The 19970-nt window shown below is 41.6% G+C and overlaps 1 protein-coding gene across 1 annotated transcript in view; it reads right to left on the bottom strand.

The window, feature by feature from the left end:
- UTRN (utrophin) overlaps window positions 1-19970 on the bottom strand; it is a 558671-nt gene that overhangs the window by 500704 nt on the left and 37997 nt on the right. The gene's annotated exons all lie outside the window — the stretch shown is intronic.

Genomic DNA, 19970 nt, shown 5'->3' with positions numbered 1-19970 from the left:
ATAACTGCAAATGAGAGTGTGTGGACCTCTACCAATGAAATCTGTGGCTTCATGTGTCGCCCACCCACCCTCACACCACATCCTCCCTCCAGTGTTACCTCTGCCTCCAGGCTCTCTTCACTCCAATCAACCCTCCCAGAGTCTCCAGGGTGACCTTTGCAAATTACTTGCAGCTCTTTAGCTTCAAAATCCTTCAAGATTTCCCATGCAAAAAAAAGGAAGTTGGAGTCTAATCTTATGAAGTTTAGTTTACAAGGCTCTCCACCATCTAAGCCAACCCTTTTGACTTTAACAGTGCTACACCCAAGAAGAAAACAGAAGTGAAAAAGGTGTAATCTCTGTCCTCAAGATGCCGCCAATCTAATTCAGTCTCTTGAATATTTTCATCAAACTGAAAATATAGAATGTAGCTTCTCCAACCATCAAAGAAATATGGGAATATTTTTTTAACTCATTCTTTTCTAGCTAGGAAATTCTACCTTAGCTCTTGATCACATTAAAGATTACTAATAAAATCCCATATGTTGACATGAAAAGGATTTTTCACATGATTTTAACAACACATGTCTAAAAATACTTGCTATGCTACTGTTCCAAATACAAAGAGCAAAAGCCAGAAAAACTTTTCTAAAAACAAGCAAACCCAAAAAAGCAACGTCAAAGATGGTATTTAATGGGCTGAGTGAGTTCTCATGAGATTGTTTTTCCAAAGCACAAAGATATAAATAAAATCTGAAACCATGTCTTTGTTTCCATATTAGTATATTAATGGAAGTGAATGATATTATAACCAGCAAAATTATGTTAGAGAGAGCTAAACAAAAATCCCCACTACCAAAGAGCTCAGAATTTATCCCCAACCACAAAGAGACTTATCTCTGATGCAGACTTTAAGGAACATACACCAATGAAAGAGGAAAGAAATCATATTTTAAGTATTTTGGTTTTATTTTCTAATGTGCAAATAGACACAGAATGGTAAAAGTTCCTAGATATTGTATTTGAAGATAAATTATAACCTTTCTTACAATTATCTCAGGAAAAGTGCACAAAAGCAATAAGAGTAAGAGATAAAGAATAGTACCACTGAATCCCATAATGATGGGGGTAGAGAGAAGTGGTCGGTATATACCTGCTTCTCCCTACACCAAGAGACGGGAGGAGGCTTCCCTCCCAGGGCTGTCTTCCTCTCACAGCAGACTGTGTGTGTCACTGTGTACACGCACACATGGCAGGATTTTCACTGGCAGTGTTAAGTTACTTCCAAACAGAAGTGACAACTGCTGTGATCCGACCAAGGTGAGATATACGTGGCTGACAGCAGTCATGGTAGAAAAGGCCGACACTGCATGGACATCAAGTGATGCCACCACTCTGTAAAAGCCAGGATCCACTCTGCCAGGGACCTGGTAGAATCCTGTAGTGCCTGCCGCTCAAGACGGGGGTTCCTGGGACAACCACTCATGTGGCAAACACCTCACTCTAGCAGAAGGAAGGAGGTTATCACCAGGGTTCTTCAGGGAGCAGGAACAGGTATTTAAGGAGACATGAAAAGAGACAAATAAAACTCAGATGCTTTAAAAAGTGGACTTTTAAAACACTACCAAACAAGAAAGGAAGGGAGTAATTTTCCTGAATTTTCTACATGTTCTGTTTCTATCAATCAGGCAAAAAATAGACATTGTCATTTTTCATTTACCTTTGTATTGTCATCCTTTAGTATTGGAGCCTGAAATGTTGTAAGGACTTAGTAAATGAGCATTTACTGAAAGACTAGACACAAGCTGATGTGGAAGACATCAGAACAAAAATAAGAGTGAACCAGGATAGTGAGAGGAACCCTGGGCATCTCTCACACCCACAGAGCTTCCACAACAAGGCCATCTGATGCAGAAAGGAGGTACCACAGTCTATGACATGAGCAAAATCAAAAATAGCAGTTCTGGGGCAGACTCTGCTCTGGGGCAGACCACAGCATTCCAGAAAGGGATCAGAGAACTGTGACCAAGAAGGGTGCTTTCAGGAATGTAAAAAGGAAGGATACATTTGGAAATAAAAGTGCTGTGAAGATAGAGGCAATATCATTTGCAACCTGCTGGGCTGTGGAGCAAAGATCAGCCAGTGAGTTTTCGTGAAGTACATCTGCTGTCACTGTGAGGAAAACCTCTCTAGTTTCCAGAAGGTTCCAGAACCCTCCAGCTTCATGGAAAAGTATGAAAAAAGAAGTGTGGGGATTATTTTTTGTTGTTAGCTGTAAAAACATCTAGTGGGAGAGCTGACTTAAGTATCCTAGTGACTTAAAAAGCAGTCACAACCTAAAAGTTGAGAGGTGTGTTATATTCAGTGTGAATTTTTAGGACTTCAAGGCCAGGAGACAGCATCTCAAGTGACCCCCAAGAGAACTGCTCAGAGGTTGCAGGGGGAGGAGTCAGGTTATATAGAAATTTACAACAAAGGGCAGGTAGTCTGAACAACAAAAGTATTTTTGTGAATTAAAGAAAACCAGATTATCTGAAGTTAAGGAATTTAGTGCTTTTCTATGTATGGGAAGATGCAAGAGTCTGAGCTCACTGAAATCATTCCTTTCATATGCATCTCAGCTACCTGGGGCCAGTACTCAGTATTTTTTTTTCTCAGTGCTCACCAGAGGGAGTGGCTGCAGCCCAGTGGCTGCCAGATCACAGGTATTCTTCTCCTTCTTAGTTGCCCTTGAGGGCTGGAATCGCTGATGACTGTGACATCCTAGTTTATTGACACAGCAGGAAATACTCCATTTCTCACTCCCATAGGGCACAACACCCTGTGAAGCTAGACATGTCACTCATAACAGTTTGTCCTTTGGTCACCTGCAGTGACAATCTCAATTCAGTGTTTCCTGTGGAGCTCTTAGGCCCTTATGCAAATCTGAAGCTGTGGGCCACTCATTAGACAAGGGTATTAACTTGCATGAGTCATCTGTATATTCAGCCTGCAGCTGATACTACACAAAGATAGTCCTGCCTACTCACGGCACACCCACCCCACTCCCATGTGGGAATGAGACATAATCACCTGCTGAGGGCTGGGAGTGGGGAGAAAATGAAGGATCCAGGTAATAATGAGGCAGAACCAATGCCAAAGAACTGACCTTGGGTATTTTAAATCTGTTTCAGGATTTCTAGGATGATGTAGCTGCCAAGAGATATCCAGGTGCATGCTATGTTGCTTCAGTCGTGTCCAACTCTTTGCGACCCTATACAGCCTTCCAGGCTCCTTTGTCCAAGGGACTCTCCAGGCAAGAATACTGGAGAGGGTTGCCATTTCCTTCTCCAGGGGATCTTCCCGACCCAGGAATTGAACCTGGGTCTCTTGTGTCTCCTGCACTGACCAGCGGATTCTTTCTTTACCACTAGCACCACCTGGGAAATCCAATAACCAGGTGAGGAACAGAGAATGCAAGTAATGGTTGTCAGCCCAGAACTTATGAGCCATGCGACTTATAAACAAGGTGCCTGAGCCTTGGACCCATGGCAGTCAGTCAGCTAATTGATTTGTTGACTTAGCGCCTACTCCTGTTTCATGCGGTGCAGACAAGAACCAGTTCCCAGGCCCGGCAAAGTGAGGCAACTGCAGAGGGAATGTGTGGTGCCTGCTGTCACTCCCCGGGGACCAGCCACAACACAGGCTGGGGCCTGCAAAAGGGGAAAGGAGAGGGCAGGGGCTGCCAAACGAGGTGGGAGTGAACACGACAGAGGCAAGAAATGCACAAACAGCCTATGATTAGAGCATCTAAGGAGTGACAGAGAACAGGGAGGAAGACGGCAGGGTGGAGCTCGGAAACAGCACCAGAAGGTACAAAAGAGAAAACAGCGATCCAGAAAGAAGAGGAGAAGAGAGCCAGGCCCGTACTCCAGGGCTGCCCCTGACAGGAAGCAAGTTCTTCCACAGTTTGCAGGTTGGGACCACTTACGTGCCACTTCATTTCCATAAAATCTCTCTCCTCCAGATAATGTTCATGAGTAAATCCGTCTATCTATAAAAAGATTTAAAAATGGAGCCGATAGAACAAACCTGATTTTAAATGAGGAACCTGACACTAAAAATAACTTCCCTGAGGCTGCCAATTCAGTAGAGGGTTGGAACGACTCATGTTTCTATTGGAACCTCAGTCTATAATTCGGTCAGTAAAAAGTGACCAATTTTAGGGACCTCTGAACGTCAGAGTCCTTTCACATTTATTTTCATGGATGCCTGCAAAATTCTTACAGGTTAAGCTGTGTCAGTATCTCAGCCTCTCTTTAAAAAATGAGATAACTAAGGTTTCATAACACCAAGTTAGTGGTACTCGCTCAGTTGTGTCCAACTCTTTGCGACCACATGGACTGCAGCCTGCCAGGCTCCTCTGTTCATGGGATTCTCGGGTCAAGAATACGGGAGTGGGTTGCCGTTTCCTTCTCCATTCATGACACCAAATTCATGCCGTGGGTGTTCTGAACCTCAGAAGCAACTCCCTGCCCCCAAGTATTTCCTCCCATCCCATCGTGAGCCTTCGAGAAGCAGCTCACTGGCTGTCAACAGCACTGCCTGAACCATCATGAAGCCCAGAGGTTTCAAAGTTGTTTCTAAGAGGGTAAATAATACTATATAATACTTCCTCTCTTCCTCAAAGTCACAGCCAAAAACCAAATGAAACCAAAAGGAAATGCTTGTTCCTCAACAGCAGTCAGGTCCCAGGTATCAGGTAGCCGGCTCCACCCCCATCGCAGTCCCAAACTCTTGCACAAACACAAGCTGCAGAATCTTGAGGCCAGTCAGAGGTGAGCCTTTCTGCAAGAGAATGACAAAAGGCCCCCGACACTTCCACTCCCCAGGGCATTAAAACCGTAGTCCCGAAGGAACAAGGTGGTTACTCTTCATCTGAGTTACTAAACTGAGCCCCTCCACGCCGGAAAGAGGGGGCAGGAAAAGGAAATGAAAGCAAGTGACTCGAGGTTCTGGATTTTGTATGCAAGATTAGCCAGCAACAGGTGCAGCGTTCCGGTGAAATTAAGCGTCTCCAAACGCCTCTTGTCTGCACCGCACAAAGGCCCAGGCACAGAAACCCAACATTAGCAGCGCTGTCAGAAGTGCAAGCCATCATCATTTTCTAGCCAGTAGCAATTTGGGAAAAAAAAAAAAAAATTACCAGGCAGACCACAAAATATTTCTCTGCTGACATAAGACTTCTTTCACATTATCCTCTTCCGAAACACTGTAAAATAATTTAAATGTTGGTAACCGTAAGTCATTTTTTAGTGCCTGGTGACCACCACAGTGCCTGGTACGGAGTACGTGGGCAGCAAACATTTACTGGATGAATGAATGAAACCAACAGGTAAATAAGATGTTGCCTTCACAAAGAGCGATAACCAAAATCTCACTTTCAAAATAGTATATAAATGTATTTTTCCCCATTTCTCCAAGAAGGGAACAAAAAGCTGGGATCAGAAGCCAGGGAAAGAGATATGAATAATGAAACATATCAGGAGGTGCCAATCACCCAGCCACTGACTAAAGCCGAGAAGCCCTGTCTGCCGCCCCTTGGGATTAACAGATCTGCACGGGCATTCTCATTTGGAGGAGAACAAATGGGGAAAACAATGATAACCATTGAAGCAATTCACTTTCGGATTTTCCTTTCACGCAGAGTGCCATTTCACGTAGCAGTTTCCACCTGCCATCACTATAGAACTTACAAAATAAATGTTGTTGCGTAATCTTTCAATATGATGAAAATAATCTGCTGATGGTATGTCATGGAAAATATCTTGTGCTATATGTGACATGTATAAGAAAATATGAGTGTGGGTAAGATGAAGTGGAATTGAAGCCATTTTACTGACTCTAAGAACTGAAGAAAAAGTGGAGGGAAATAGCAATGCAAGTGATGGGGAATGTTTATGAATACTGTTTTACATAAAAAGAATAATTACTAATATGAGAACACCACTGATTTATATAAGGGTTTAAATAATGATATTAATTATAAAAATAAGATTTCAGAGCACAGATAAGAGTAAATCACTAAAATTATCAGGACAAGTCAGAGAACTAAGCAGTACAAATAGAAATGCATTATAATAAATATTTTTATAAAATGACTATAAAGAATGACTTGATTTAATAATGCAGTTCATTCAGCTTTCTTTAAATTCACAAATTTCTCTTCTGTTTATAACTTAAGCCTTCTGAATAGAATTTCTCTCACCCTTGTATATTCAATTTAAAGAACCCTTAGATTTTTTTTTCACATCACTCCTTCCAAGATCCAGAGGAAATTCCCACTTTCTTTTACCTCAAGGTAACACCCAAAGGTCTTGAACAAAATTCTTCACTGAGATACTAAATGCCTAGTTAAGAACTACCTCAAACTTCAAGGAATAAACTGGAATTGCAAGTCCATTAAGAATGTGTTTGATGAACCTAGAGTCTGTCATACAGAATGAAGTAAGTCAGAAAGAGAAAAACAAATATCGTATACTAACGCATATATATGGAATCTAGAAAGATAGTGCTGATGAACCTATCTGCAGGGCAGCAGTGGAGACAGACACAGAACAGACTTGTGGGCACAATGGGGGGAAAGAGAAGGTGGGGTGAACCGAGAGAGTAGCATGCAAACATACACATGACCATACGTAAGATAGAGAGCCAGGGGGAATTTGCTGCATGACTCAGGGAGCTCCAACCGGGGCTCTGAGACAACCTAGAGGGGTGGGGTGGGGCGGAAGGTGGGAGGGACATTCAAGAGGGAGGGGACATATGTATACCTATGGCTGATTCATATTTATGTATGGCAGAAACCAGCAAGATATTGTAAAGCAATCATCCTTCAGTTAAAAATAAATAAATTTTAAAATGTTTAAAAAATAAACAAAAGGACAATAAAAAAAAATGTCTTTGGTTTTCAAGTGAGGCCTTTTCATTCATTCCTTCATCCATTCATTCCCTCATCTATAAGGATCTATCATCCCTACGGGTCAGGCGTTGTGCAAAGCACTATGGACACACCAGTAAACATGGAACGCCCTGATGGAGATGACAGTCTGGGGACCTCTCAGCAACAAAGTAAACAAGCAATCAGCATTGTGACAAGTGAGCTGAAGCAAGCAACAGGATGGATGGTAGGAATAACAGGAAGAATCTACTTCAGACGGGTAGTCAGGATGGGCATCTCGGAAAAGGTGCAATTTAATCCATCACCCAATTATAGTCAAAGGGGCTAGCCAAGAGCTGGGGAAGGTATCCAGGCGTAGGAAAGAGCCTGTACAGAGGCTGTTTCCGGACCTGCAAGCTGGCCGCGGCTGAGGCGATGGGCAGCGACAGAAGAGACTCATTAATAACTACAGAAACAGCATCTCACCACATAATTCACCCAACATGCCTATGCCCTGACACACACTTTCCCTTCAGCCTGGAATCCCTGTCTTCCTCACTCTCCTCTGCCATCTCGCAGATGCCTCCTCTGGAAAACATCCCCTGACTCTCCAAAGAAGAGTCAAACTCCAGAAATGAATCCCCCCTAGTCCATGGTCCCACCACCCCTAGTACTCCCCACTATTACGCTCCTTAGCAACTGGCCCTGAGTCATTCTTCAAAAGCCACTAAGCACAGGTCTTGCTTTATTTGTCTCTGTTTCTCAACAGTCTATCATGGAATTCGGCACCAGCAGACATGCAATAAATGAAGAGTGAGTCAGCGAACAAATCGAGAGAGGAATGGCCAAATGAAGTGAACACAGGATGGCTGCTCATGCCAATTCATTACTCAGCCTTGGAGCTTTGGAATAGCACCACGCCACAGTTTTAGCTGATTAACCCATTTATAGTTTGGGGATGGGGGGGTGGAGAGTTCTATCCCTTTATGATTTCCATACAACAAACACTTTGGGACAAATCTCCTGGCATCACAGACAAATGATGGATAATTTTCAGAGTGTCATTAGATACAGACTCCAGTCCATCCGCATCAACAAGCATGCGTAAAGTGCCAGGTTTGGTATTAGGCTCAAGGGCTGAGCGGTTCTGTTCTGCCCTGGAAGGTCTACAGCACTAGCAAGCAGAGCAAATCCTGTTTCCAAAATACTGTAAACTAACTTCTTTCATAATATTTTTACAAGAAAATGGTGGTCAAAAAATTCCAAGGTCACCCATGGGACAAAATGATTTAGAATCTGTTACTCAGTCATTTTTACACTAATTCTTGGCTTAATGAGTCCTGCTGAGGTTTCCTTTCTACAAGCAATGCACAAAAGTTTAAGGGCCATTGTAAGTTCTTTACCTGCCTGTGACCCTCCATCGTCCCCATGTGTAGAAGCGGATGTCACTTCCATTTCCTGATGGCTCAGCATGTCCTCCAAAAGTAGTTAAGGTTCACAAGCCAACTGTGCATGTTTCCTGAAGTCACAAAGATGTGTGTACCCCTCGGCTGGAGAGTGTGCTTTGCTGGAGTCAAATTTTAAATGAGGGCCAAACAGTGTGGGAACTGTGGGGAGAAGAGTCCCTCCCCAACTGGCCTGACCAGAATGGTTGCATTCCTGCCCTGTGCTCAGCCCAATCCCCTTCTGCTCCGTCTGAGCCTCTGCCAGGCTGTGGAGCCTGTTGCCTTAAAACCCAGAAGAGTGAACAACACTTATTTGCCCAGGACTAGCCAGGTAAGGAAGGTGTGTATCTTTACAAACACGAAGGAGCGTAGCGCCTCCTCAATTCTCTTTAGGCTTTTCTTACATTTGTGCCAAATGAAAACATGGGTGAAGAATAACGTTTAGGAATTAAATGATAAAAAATGTTAAGGGTCCAGCTCTCTCAAGAAAGCTGGTTCTCATAAATTTTATAATCAATTTTTCAACCTATATACTCCAAACGAATTTCTAAAGCTTTTAGAGGTCGAGCCATTAATACACTAAATAATACATGCCATCAAGCTAAAAGGTAAACTCGGCCTCTTCAACCAGAAGTAAAAACATTACCGAGTGAAATACAAACTGCATCTTTTTGCCAAGCTCACCACACAGTCTCAGCTCACTTCGTTCCCAATCACTGCCCTCATTCAGGTTTTCCATGGACCAAGTTCCACCCTCAGACAACACCCCGGCATTAACTTAAATGTGGCTTCCTTAAGGAGGCCTTCCCACCACTAGAGCCCTCCCAGGTCCAGTGAAGCCCCCTGGTGACACACTATCACAGCATTGCAGGACATTCCTATGCCCTAGGCAATCACACTACTCTGTATATTCTGCAGCGTGGTGTCTGCTTCTTCTCCTAGTCTATACTCTGCAAAGGCTGGGCACATCACTGTGTGTTCATCGGTTTTGTTGACCACGGCCAGTACAGTGCCCAGCCTAGGGGGCACTCAGCGAAGAGTTATTCCCATTCAAACTGTTGTCCCTGTAAAAATACTCAACTTGAATATCATATGATACAGCTTATAGGTGGAATCTAAAAAATTGGTACAAATGAACTTTCTTACAAAACAGAAAAAGAGTCACAGATGTAGAAACCAAACTTACGTTACCAAGGAGAACCGTGGGGGGAGAGATAAATTGGGAGACTTGGATTGACATATACACACTACTATATATGAAATAGGACCTGCTGTATAGCCCAGGGAACTCTATTCAATACTCTGTAATGACTGTATGGGAAAAGAATTGAAAAAGGAGTGGACATATATATACATTTAACTGATTCACTTTGCTGCACAGCAGAAACATGTAAATCAACTATACTCCAATAAAAATTAAGTTAAAAAACATACTTTTCATGACATATTGCTATCACTGCCAAAGCTCTAAGGAAATAGATGTTCATCTTAAATAATCACCATCATCCAAGGTGATTACAACGCCAAGGGTCCCTGAACTCGGACAGGGAAAAAAATAATGAGATATCCTCACCCACTTCTTCATCCAAGTACTAACCAAGCCCAACCCCTGCTTTGCTTTCAAGATCAGACGAGATCAGGCGCGTTCAGGGTGGTGTGGCCCTAGACTCTTCAACCCACTTGTAACAGAAATTTGCATCTCCTACTAAGAAGTTAGATCACAAAACACACTCTTAGGAGTATCTTTGGCAGGATCACCAATAAAAATCACAGCCATTTTCCCATCACATTATAGCTGAAAGTCATTTGGCTCATAATCACTTCAGAACAGACCAGACTAGACTAGAATAAAAGTTACCGAATCCACTGTTGGAACTTGTCATTCCAATGCACTAATATAAAAAAAGAATTACTCTATCACAGGTTTGTTCAGCATTTTGTAACTGAATTTCAATATGAATTGTTTTTCTCTGTAATGCCAAATATTTTATTCTATATGCATTTAAAAACATCTGCCTTGATTCACCTAACTGCCAAAGGACTCCAGAGGTAAAACAGGAAAGGATGTGATGATAAACAATAAAAATCCTAATCTCTATCATTATCAAAAGATTTAATCATTTGATGTACTGAGAAACACTTCTTTTTTTCGTTCGGTTTTGGTTTTGGCCACACCACACAGCCTGCAAGATAATTACTCAAGTAGAGACTGAACCTCACCCTTGGTAGTGAAAGCATGGAGTCTTAACCACTGGACTACTGGGGAATTCCCAGGAAACACTTATATTCGGTTTTCAATGGGTTGAACATATATTTACTCACTGGGGAAATGAATAAAACATTTCCAAAAGAAAGACAATTTAAAATTAGCAGAATTATTAAACCAAGAAGTTATTTTTTATGATAAATAAAAATAAGTATTTCAATAGTTTTAGTATAAAATAACTTTTAAACAGGTGGCACTAGTGGTAAAGAACCTGCCTGTCAATGCAGGAGACGTAAGAGACACGGGTTCGATCCCTCAGTCTGGAAGATCCCCTGGAGGAAGAAATGGCAACCCACTCCAATATTTTTGCCTGGAGAATCCCATGGACAGAGGAACCTGGAGAGTTATAGTCCATGGAGTCACAAAAAGTCAGACAGGACTGAAGTGACAAAGCACACACACAGTTTTTAAAGAAGGAATTCTCAAAGCACATTCACAGGTTTTAGTAGTTACTGTACAAGTCAACTGATATCGTCAACATACTATTTTTGTGATATATAGCTGACATATAATATTAGTTTTAAGTGCACAGCACAAATAATGGATATATGTATGTACTACAAAGTGATTACCACAATAAGAAAATCAGTTAACATCCATCACCACACATAGTTACAATTCTTTTTCTTGTGATGAGAATTTTAAGATTTACTCTCTTACTAACTTTCAAATATACAATATAGTATTGCTAACTGTAGTCACTCCACTGTACATTAAATCACTAGAATTTATTTTTGTAGCTTTTAAACAACTTTACCCATCTATCCCTCCCCAATCATGCAACACTCGTCCCCCTTTGTATGACTTATTTCACTTAGAATAATGCCTTCAAGGTTTACCCATGTTGTGACAAGGGGCAGGATTTTGTGTGTGTGTGTGTGTGTGTGTGTGTGTGTGTGTATTTACATCTTTTTTGTGTGTCAGTAGACATTTAATTGTTTCTGTGTCTTGGCTATTATCAAAAATAATACAAAGAACATGGGAGTGCAGATACCTCTTGGAGATAGAGATTTCATTTCCTTTGGATATATACCCAGAAGTGGAATTGCTAGATCACATTGTAGGTCTATTTTTAATTTTTTGAGGACCTTCTATACTGTTTTCCATAGTGGCTGTACCAATTTGCATTCCCACCAACAGTGCAGAAGGGTTCCCTTTGCCCCACATTATTGCCAACACTTACTATTTGTTATTTTTGACAACAGTCATTCCAACAGGTGTGAGATGATATCTCATTCTGGTTCTGATTTGCATTTCCCTGATAATTAGTGATGTTAGCACCTTTTTTTAAACATATTCTTGATAATGATGAAACTTCTCCAGATTTTTTCCAGAAAGACTCATTTTTGGGTCACTAAGCCCCTGGGGTTTGCAAAACACAGATACTAGGCAGGTAAGATTACAAAGGCTTCCCTGATAGCTCAGTTGGTAAAGAATCCATCTGCAATCCAGGAGACCCTGGTTCGATTCCTGGGTCAGGAAGATCCACTGGAGAAGGGATAGGCTACCTTCTCCAGTATTCTTGGGCTTCCCTTTGTGGCTCAGCTGGTAAAGAATCTGCCTGCAATAGGCCCATGGGATCACAAAGAGTCAGACACAACTGAGCGACTTTCACTTACATGTTTCAGGATTACAAAACATACCACATTCTAATTGCTATCAGGAGCTTCCATAGCAACAACTGAGGTTTACCCCATCTTGCTTCTGGAACAGCTCTGTGAGAATAGACACATACCCTCCAGGAGAAGTAAAGAGTAATCATTAACACCCTTGCTGTGAGTTCCTTTAATCAGCCAACCATTAATACCCACAACACTCCAATAAAAAGGGGGCCCCAGGAGATGCCAAGCCTAGATGGAGTTAGAAGGCCAGTGAACAACATTTAGGGGCTGGATCAGAGGGAAAAAGTTCAGAGAAGGTACAAACACCCAATTTTGCACAAACCTTGATGGCAGCAAGCAGGTCTCTGCCACATTGTAAAAACTGCTCTCGACTTAATACCACAGCTTTTCTTTCACATAAACCAAAAAGAAAATAACAAGAAAGAACTGGTGTTCACACCTCTACTCTCTTCCCCCTCCTTTTGTTTCCCCTCTCTCTCACCCTATCTCTGTTTGTGCTAAAACTGAAGACTTCAAGCCCAAGATCTGCCTGTTTTAATCCACAGGTGTATGTCGCATTTCTTTCAGGAAATTAACAAAACCCCTGGGCTTCCCTGGTGGCTCAGACAGTAAAAGAATCAGCCTGCAATGCAGGAGACCTAGGTTCAATCCCTGGGTCAGGAAGATCCCCTGGAAAGGGAATGGCAACCCACTCCAGTATTCTTGTCTGGAAACTCCCATGGACAAAGGAGCCTGGCGGGCTACAGTCCATGGGGTCGCAAGGAGTCGGACACAACTGAGTGATTAACACACACAGCACAGTAAATATAAACTTAGAATCCTTCAAGAAGTCCACAGACCCCACCCTTAAACATACAAATATTTCCTGGAAAGCTGTCTCTTCTCAGATACAAATCCATAGACAACCATCAAGAACAGAATGAGATTTAAAGGAAAGTGAGCAAGACATTTTCCTGCAGTCCAGGCAACCCAGAGAAGCAGAAAGAATATTGCGTCTGGGGCCACTGTGTAACCCAGGGAAAGTCATTTCCCGGGTCCTTGAATGAATTTCAACAATCATCAGACAGCGGATGTGGACTAGACGGCCCCTCAAAGCATCTTCCAGCTCTGACGTTCTGTGGAGGTCCATGTTTTCACAACAGCCATTCACAGTTATCAAATGAAGCGCTGAAGGAAGCCGTTTAACTCTAAAAAATGGTTTCTAAGTCCGGAAATGCTGGAAAGAGTCCACTTCGGCTGGAAGGTCTGCAGGCTCTCACTGTTCATTTAAAATGTTCCATTCCTCACATTTGTATTCCATTACAACCGCAACTTGTGAAATGTCTAACAGAAAATCTTCCCACCGTCACTGGCAATATGGAAAGTTCGTGGTGGTAACGTGAGGAGAAGCCTGTCTCAAAATAATCAGCATCTTTGCAGTTCACACGCACAATAAAGGATTTCAAAAGCCACAAAGCTTGCCAAGCCTGGCAGAAGGTATAGAAAATGGTAGGATAGCCATACCTAACTTGGCAAGAAGTTGGGTGCTGGAAAAAGCGACTAAAAAAATTTAGGGGACCGTACTACTTCCGGAATTGCCAAAAAGTAATATTGTGCCGCATTTCCTATCCTGTCATAATTTTTTTCAACAAAATGATTTCTGAAGTAAATCTCTCATTACATGTTTCTCCATTTTTACCAAGGTAATACGTGCACATAGTTTTTTTAAATCAAATAGGACTGCAACAAAATGCAGTAGTCCTGCTTCAGTTTTACTTCCATGAGGCTGCCCCCTTTCATCTGTTATCTATTTATTCTAACATTCATTTACCCATTTCTAAATACTGTGCTTGGGACTTCCCTGGTGGTCCAACCGCTAAGACTCCAGACTCCCAATCAGGGGGCCCGGGTTCAATCCCTGATCAGGGAACTAGATCCCACACGCCACAACCAAAAAGATCCCGCATGCCGCAAATAAGACCCGATGCAGCCAAATGAATAAATCAATATTAAATAAAAAAATAATGTTGAAGAGGTCTGATCCAGATTAAAAATTAAATAAAACATTCATTTAAAAAAAAATACTATGCTTACACTACTATTTTCTGACTGTCAGACATGATTTACAGAGTTTCCATATAACTTACATTCACTCTCCCAATTTCTAATGTCATACTTTCAATTTCCAAGATCTCTTATTCTCTGAATCTGATTTTTATAGCATTTTCTTGTTTCAAAGATGCAATTATTTTCCCAAATCTCTGATATATATAATATCAGGTATCTTTTTCTCTGTTTCCCCTAAATTCCTTTTTCCTGTTGTTCGGGTGTGGCTGTAATGACAGAGGCTCCCCTCTAACATCTGACTTCTGGCATCCTCTCACATTTCAAAACAAGGCAGTCAACTGCCCAAGTTCTATGAGCTTGGGTGTCACCTGCCAAATCCTGGGCTCAAAGTAGGTCATCCAATTCCATGCTGTGACTTCACTGTACTCCAAGGGCTTCCTTAGTGGCTCAAATGGTAAAGAATCTGTCTGCAATGCAGGAGACCCAGGTTCAATCCCTGGATGGGGAAGATCCCCAGGAGAAGAGAATGGCAACCCACTCCAGTATTCTTGCCTGGGGAATTCCATGGACAGAGGAGCCTGGCAGGCTACAGTCCATGGGGTCGCAAAGAGCTGGAGACAACTGAGTGATTAACACTTTTACACTTTCATACTATACTCCCAAAAAAAGCATTCTCTGATTTGGGCTGGGATAGCTTCAAGAATTCTGATGTCCCTTCATGTTCCTGATGTCAAACCAGAACCTCACCATCCTCCATGAAATGTATAAATCTCTGTTCTCCTGTGCGGGAGGGGATGAAGGGGAAAAGACCCGAGAGACAAAGTATACTGTTTACCGTTTTTAGCCCCAAACTCCCTCCACTTCCCCTGACCCTACCTCAGGCAGTACTGGTGACTCTAAGCCAGGCGCCTGCCAAGTCTGGGAGGTGCATCAGGCCACCTCTGCCTGCCAACACCCTGCCCTGGCCCGCTGGGCAGTCCCCCCCAGTCTACCATCATTTTCCTCAACCACACACAGCTACCTTGTCTCCACTTTCCTTTGGCCACGTAAGTTTATTCCTTTTGGGGATTTTGCTCTAACTCCAGTGCTATGACAGCAACAGCAAAAATAGGCACATACAGACTCTTTCACTTTTAACCACACGTTCTGCTTTCTTCAGTTTATCTTCAGGAAGGCTGCTTCCCCGGAGCTGGGCATGGGTTGCTCATGGCAGTAGGAGGCAAGTAAGACCTGGTTCTTGCAGTCTCAAATTCTAAAAGACGATCCTGCCGAATATTTTAGAGTCAAACCGGACTTTGCATAGTAATACCTGTCACATCAGACTTAACTGTGCTTTACTCATTCTCTCCATGACTGGGCCCAGTTTAGAAGTAGAATTCAATACTTACAGTACAACACAGTGACTGCATACATAACGAGATTTAACAGTTATAGGAGGAGAAGGGGATGACAGAGGATGAGATGGTTGGATGGCACTACCAACTCAATGGACACGAGTCTGAGCAAACTCTGGGAGATGGTGAAGGACAGGAAAGCCTGGTGTGCTACAGTCCACGGGGTCACAAAGAGTCAGACATGACTTAGCAACTGAACAACAACAAACGGTTACAGTATAACATTACATCTCTTTCTTTTATCTTCAAATATGAAAATTTACACTTAGTAATTCAATACAGCCAAATTATAGCTGCTATTTGGGGACCTCAATGCAGGTTGACTGGTATGTACTGAAAATACTAAATTGCCTTAACAAAAATTAAATAAATTCAAATGAATTTTATCTCTGAAAAATGTATGCTAAAATAAACACAGAAATTCAAAGCCCATATTTACTAAAGAAAAAATTCTATAACCGTATCAAGGGTACTGAAAGAAAAAACACCCAATGTAAGATGTTCCTATAACCCAGATGCTAACTGTCTCAAAGAACTGACTGTAAGCTTTAAAACACAGAAAGCATTTCCCATAATTTCTCAATACCTTACTTTTGGACTAGAAAGAATTTCACATCTAGATGTCAATATTCCCCTATAAAATCCAACAAAAAGAAAGAAGAAACTTCTCAAGCTAAGAAAGTAAAGGTTTTCAGCATATTCATAACATTGCAAACCTTTGCCCAAAACACTTCATTTACAAGCCAATCTGATTAAGCCTCTGAAAGTCATGGAAGCTCACAGAAAATATTTTACCAACATTGTGATATATCTTTAATGTATCACAAAAAGTTACTAAGTGATGACAGAAAACAAGAAATGTAATAATAGGTTCTTTCCTTTATTCCCTTTAAACCCTTTATGTGTTTCTAAGATAGATGAAGTTAAAAATTAAGGTAATTACTATTAAGTGACTTCAAACTTGAAAGCAAAATATGTATTAATATTGTGCTCCACGGATTCTGACCCAGGAATATTTAATAACTCTAACATTCAAAACAGAGGATCTCAAAAATATATTTCTTTGCTCTTTTCTATCATATCATTAGAGTGGGAGGATCATTTTGCTCTCATTCAAACAATAATAGTTATATCAATTATAATAATTACTCTTGAGGCGTAAAGATGAAGATACTAAAATATTTACAAATACTATTTATAGTATTTAATCTTAAATTTGCCTGGCGGTCATGACAATTTAATGGCCTACTGAAGTAAGTATAATTGATCCAATCTCATCAAATTTAAGAATTACTAAGAATTACCTTCTTTGTGTCTTTGCTACATAAATGTGGAAATTATTCCTTGAGTTCCTAGGCAAGCCAAAATAGTTCCTAGGCAAGCCACTCTCTACATCTAAACAGAATTCACCTTCTAAAAAATCAAAATCAAACACTCCCTACATTAATACGTATTCTACGTATTAATCCATTATACAAGTATCCAGTCCCTAAATGTCAAGCATCACTCTAGGCAGTGACATGAAATCCTTTTTCTTTTTCTCCAACACTCAGCGTACTGAAATATCAGTCTCACCTAACGGGTCTCTGTGTGGGAAACATTTCTGAGTTTCGTTAACTTCCGATACCTAATAAGGAAAGATAGAAGCCCTACATGACAAGTCACAACAACGTTTCTGGTGGCTGAAATAAATTCCTGGCCCACAAAGTTATCTGCAGGGCACTGAGAAAGGCCACTCACAGACTTCCGGGGATCGGTTGATACAGGTTTCCAGACGAGAGACAGTAAATTCCATGGACACACTTGCTGGGTGCTCACTAACACAGGACACAGTTCAGGAAGTCACAAAGATGTTGGTCACAGAAACATCTAGACAATTAAACTCTCTACTTAAACAGAGATAGCCAAATCCCAGACAAAGGCCCATTTTGTTCCATGCCACAGAACCAGGTTCCATTTTTTAAATTACAGTTGACCGCTGAGCAAGGCAAGAGTTGATCCAACTATAATGGTATAGCTGCCCTGCCATGTCCATGGCTCCTCCTTAGGTAGGGATTCAATCAACCTCGCAGTCAGGTAGCACTGTAGTATTTACTATTGAAAATAGCCATGTATATAAGTGGCCCTGCTCGAACAGTTCAAACTAGCAATGTCCAAGGGTCAACCATACATCGTTTTTAGATTTTCTTGTAATAAAAAAACTCTGGATGGACTTATCATGATTATTATTTGCCTGGAGTTAAATACTAAGCACCGAGAAGTACTACAGGGTAATGGTATGGACTGCGGCACAGCTGCTTGGATTTAAATTCCAGTTGAGCCACACACAACCTGTGCTACATTGGGTAAGTTACTTAACCACCCTGTTCCTTGATTTTGTCACTGTAAAATGCAAATAACGAAAGCACCACTTTCATACAGTTGTTGTGAGAAATAAATAAATGCATATGTGTGTGTGTCCATGTGTATATATACATACATGGATGTTTGAGTCAATAAGTAATATTAAAACAGTTGAACAGTGGCTGGCAGAGGAAGCATGCAAAAACCATTAAGCTACTCTCCTTGTTACTGCAATGCTTCTTATACAACAAACGTTTTTACACGGCATTTCAGAAAAGCGTCTGCCTACAGAGTGGAAGACCCAGGTTCAATCCCTGGGTCGGGAAGATCCTCTGGAGAAGGAAACGGCAACCCACTCCAGTATTCTTGTCTGGAAAATCCATGGATGGAGGAGCCTGGCAGGCTACAGTCCGTGGGGTTTCAAAGAGTCAGACACGACTGAGCAACTTCACAACAACAACCACTAAACGTGTGCAAATGTATTTAATATGATGAGGTAGAGATTATTTAAAATTATCAGCTGATTCCAAACATCTGTGCCCATGAGGCTGTTCATACACAGCAAGCTCATGTGAGTGCCTTCAACCAACACTTTCTCCTACTCATCCCCATCAGCAGAAAAAGGCCATAAGAGAATACGGTAAATAAAGCCAGAGTACCATCTACCTTGGAGTTGAGAAAGTACTTAACAGATTCTAAAAAGCTGACTCTAATGAATGTTCCCAGTATTAAATGAGGCTTACATGAGTCCAGCATCAACCTGAATGCTAATGTTTCACACCCAGACTGAAAGGAAGGGCTGAAAAACAAAGAGATTACACTGTTTTGATGAATGTTTTTACACTAATTTGTTTTGATTAATGTTCTTGTCTCAGTAATCCTACCTATGAGAAACTGTCCTTTGCTCCAGGACGCACCCTCTCACCTTACTTACTACACTTCCTCACTCTCTTGCTCTCCCCTTGTTCCCTACATTGCCGAACTCAACCAGAACGTCCCACTGTGTGAACATCAGGCATGTGGCAACCAACATAGTGGCCGGAAACATGGGTCAGAGTCCATTTGGCCAGACCTGGGAAACCTGGATCAACAGAGGCGCCCCCTGTCTCACTCCACAGCCTACCAAAGTCAAGAGCAAGGATGCAGAGGGGAAGGGAGGGTGGGAATAAAGGCAGAAAATAACAATAATAATAACAGCAGCAAAGCAAGAGCCTCCAACAGAATTCACCACTCTTAACTCATTTAATCCTCACAGCAACTCTCCAGATTCACTAAAATTTAGTAGAATCATTCTTTTCCTTCTACTTAATCCCCAGATTTAACATTTTTTAATTTTTCTTTAAATAAAGTGGAAGTGTTAGTCGCTCAGTCGAGTCCAACTCTGTGACAGCATGAAATATGTAGCCTGCCAGGCTCCCTCCAGGCAAGAATACTGAAGTGGGTTGCCATTTCCTTCTCGAGGGGATCTTCCAGACCCAGGGATCGAACACAAGTCTTCTGCACTGCAGGCAGTTTCTTTACCATCTGAGGCATCAGGGAAGTTTCTTTAAATAACTTGGGACCAAAAATCGAAGACAGATACAATGCCTCAAATAAATCTCATGATATATAAAATCCTACAGGAAAACACACCAGGCTCCCTTATTTATAGAAATGATGACATGAAAACAAGAAGCAGGATATGAGTGACCCAAGTTACTCTTAAGGAACAATCATCTAAATCTCTAGGACCAAGTGAATGTCTCATAAAACAAACAACTGAAAGCATTTTATCAAGAAATCCTTAAGTGTCAAGGTCTCCGGCAAAGGGAACATGTTAAGTGCAAAAGCTGTGATACACTCAGAACAAGCACTCCCAAGGAAAAGACCTTACGGACAGGAACACCTTGGGACATGACATCATATGAGTGAAAGATAAAGACATGTGGCTTCATCTAGAAAATTACAAAAGAACAATGC

The sequence above is a fragment of the Bison bison genome, unplaced genomic scaffold (assembly GCF_000754665.1).
Source record: "Bison bison bison isolate TAMUID 2011002044 unplaced genomic scaffold, Bison_UMD1.0 scf7180017864303, whole genome shotgun sequence".
In the NCBI taxonomy this organism is placed as follows: Eukaryota; Metazoa; Chordata; class Mammalia; order Artiodactyla; family Bovidae; genus Bison; species Bison bison.
This window is presented reverse-complemented; position numbering and strand designations above follow the sequence as displayed.